This window comes from Bicyclus anynana, chromosome 5 (genome assembly GCF_947172395.1).
Source record: "Bicyclus anynana chromosome 5, ilBicAnyn1.1, whole genome shotgun sequence".
Lineage (NCBI taxonomy): Eukaryota > Metazoa > Arthropoda > Insecta > Lepidoptera > Nymphalidae > Bicyclus > Bicyclus anynana.
In genome coordinates, this window is record NC_069087.1 from 12,779,191 (window position 1) to 12,782,719 (window position 3,529).

Consider the following 3,529-nt stretch of genomic DNA (forward strand, 5'->3'; position numbering starts at 1 on the left):
TGTTCTTTTTAATCATTTTAGTTACAAAATTGTTTTTTTTTATAATTTTCTTACATAATGTAATATGAATCAAACAACAATGATGGAGTTTTTATTACAAAATAAAAAAATGTAATTTTGTTTTTTTTTTCGTCATAATCGTCACATAATAATAATACTTCACGATAATTCGTCACGTCATTTTTACTTTTAATCTTTTTTGATCATTTATATATAATTTTTTTTAAATATATGGGTATTCCGTATTTCAAGTATTTATAATTGTCTTTGTATTATGACTATGTGGTAAACAGTTTCTTAATATATTCATAGGCTTGGAGCAGATAACTTATAACCATTCCCCTCTGCTCATACATGTAGAGCTTGTCTATTCTTGTCTATTCCTTAATTGCTTTTCTTGTTAGTGAAAGGCTGTTATCGCAGTAGATAATTGTTGGGCGCATCGCATTTGACGGAGACCTTACAATATAAGCTTTGAACTGACAGCCTTTGTTAATGGGAAACTCTCTAAAATATACAATTAAAACATTTAAATGTTTTTGCGTCTCTATTGTTTTTTGATAAAATTAGGCATATTTTATATTGCTAGTGCGTTCTGTTTCTATTTAGGACATGATTCGATATATTTCATAGAAAACCTTGCTTATGAATCAACGGATGGTATTTCATATACCATCGATAAAATCATCAAAATTTATATGTTCCTGGCAGATAAACAGGCCAATTATATCTCTGTAATACTATAGTGCTGGAATGGCGACCCCGCACTAGTAAGCGCAGTGTTGGTCGACCCCCCACCAGGTGAACTGACGACATCAAGCGAGTAGCAGGGATTCGCGGGATTCAGGTGGTTTAGGATCGTGATTGAGTCCCTACAAAAGGCCTATGTCCTGCGGTGGACCACCATCGACTGATATGATGATGATGAATACTATTGATTTATGTGTTTAAAGATTTGTAAGTATTAAACATTTACCACTTAGTGACATAAATACTTAACGAATAACATATAGTAAATACATACATAGTCGCACACATACTGTCAATAAAGTAGAGGCAATATACAATCAGCAATGGTGGATATTATAATAAAACCAATTGCCAAAGCTGGAGAAGCAGTGTATAGAAGGCTACGCACATGAAAGCACTCTGTTGCATGGCTAAGAAGAAGAAAAATTTAGAATTAAATAATTTTGCATCAAATAGACAAGATAGAATTGAAATGTTCCAATTTATAGAGCAATAGAGATACTTACAAGTGATAGAAATAATAAAACAAATACATATGTATGTGAAAATAAACTTAAAGTGTTGTCTACCTCAATAATAAGATCAGAATAAGCGACAAATTGCGGGCAGTATGCGGGTATCCCCACACTATTATCACGTCGTTATTGTAGTGGTCAGGGTAATAGGATTTTCATCGAAGGGTGGACGCAGTATTTCGTGATTATTTTGTTTTTTCTTTTGTACACAGTTTTTGGTAAGTCAATCATTTACAAATATTGCCGATATACCAATTGCCGATGGTAAATATTTCATTTATATGGATAAAATCCTTTATATGTTTTCGGGTGTGTAGTCTTAAGTAGTTGAAGCGAAATTCATATCACATAACACATGTTTTTACATCGGTCCTCTATATTAGTTTTTCATTTTGATGTCAATTGGTTGGTTGAATTTCGTGTATTATATATTATAAACCTTCATATAATATTTTAGTGTTAGAGTAGGTTACTATAAGATCTTAGCAGGGGCGATAAAGTCATAAGCATCTCCCTTTTTAGTTGTCTCCTATACTATTATGTATTCTGTCTAGGCAAAGTGAATATTTTTTTATTTTAAAGATTTTGCCATATCTTTTAAATATGACCAATATTCCCCTCAAACTAGTTTAAGACTTTGATAGGAATGGGTACGATAATACTCCAGCGGACGGTGATTGAACCATGGCCTCTCGTTGACGAGTCCGGCCTTTTTACCGCTGAGCTATTGATGATTATTACAGCCTACAACCACTTATCGGTTAAGCTCGACTCTAGGAGCCGAGCTCCATTTGCGCCTATCTGATAATGATCACAGGAGCGTAATGAATCTAAACTCTATAAGGATAGAGGCTTGGCCATGTAGTGGATAATTATTTATACATGCATTTAGGTATATAGATGATTCGTGAGCGGCGCGAGTAATCACTGCGCTGGTCAACCCGCATGCCCAGAGTGGTCAGTACTGGCCAAAACTTTGTATGGACGGCAATAACAAAACACAGCCCCTAGTCCCCGGCAGCCCCACTCTGGCAGCAGTTACGGTAACGGCGGGGCAAGGAGTGTTAAGAATCTCCGGCAGAGAATCGCAGTGTTGGCCGACCCCCCACCAGGTGGACTGACGACATCAAGCGAGTCGCAGGGATTCGCTGGATGCAGGTGGCTCAGTATCGTGATGTTTGGAAGTCCCTACAAAAGGCCTATGTCCTGCAGTGGACGTCCATCGGCTGATGTGATGATGATGATGACTCGTGAAAATCGTTAAAAAATCCGAATTTGTAAAACAGCGCAACAACGAAACGGGGGATTTTATAATATTTAGTAATTTCACAGCGTAACGTTGTTTTAGCAGCAGTTTTCTCTCTATTATATGAAAATAATTACCAACCCGTACTTACTGTTTCCGCGCTGTAGTAAATATCGTGTAGCGACGTGTGTGAGTAATGAAAACCGTGTAGCGTCAGCGAACTGGAAAATAACCTTAATAATATGCCAACAGCAAGGTACATGCTTGTTAAGCTGCAGGATTCAGTTATAGATTCATTAAATTTAAATAACGGTACTGCAGTACAGTCTTTTAGAATGATAGCGATAGCATTCCTCATTTTTAACCGACTTTAAAAAAAGGAGGAGGTTTTCAATTCGATGAATATGTTGTGTTGTGTTAATGTTAAGCAGTTTTTGAAAGAACACTGGCTGAAAAGCCTGGCTTGAATAAAAACATCATCGGGTTAGCACCGCCTTCAAACTGATCATCAGTTAGTACATAATATGATGTATAGAACTTAGAATGATATTATTTTTCGCTTTTTAGTTTAGTGAGTATGTTTTATGTTTTTGAAGTCGGTTGAATTTTTTCATATTTAATTTTGGACCGTGGTAGCTGGTGGTATAGTTTCTAGGGTTCAAAATTCAAAATACATTTATTTCAAATAGGGATAAATTTACAAGCACTTTTGAAACGTCGAGATTTATTTCTAAAGGTTCGGAAGGCAGGTTCTGGTAAGAAGAGCCGGCAAGAAACTCAACAGATATTATATGAAATGAAATGAAATAATTAATTACAGTATTATAATTTACAATTGATAACATCATTACAATTTTTTGTAGTTCCTGTGTGAGGGAGGAAGATTCAACGGCCTCCAATTCCAAGCACCTTTATCTTTAAGTAACCTAACCTCGTCTAAGTAGGTAAATTTTCAGACAAGGAACCGTCTACTCTAAACAGAAAGAAATTTTCTTATATTTTCCTCAACAAGTATTTA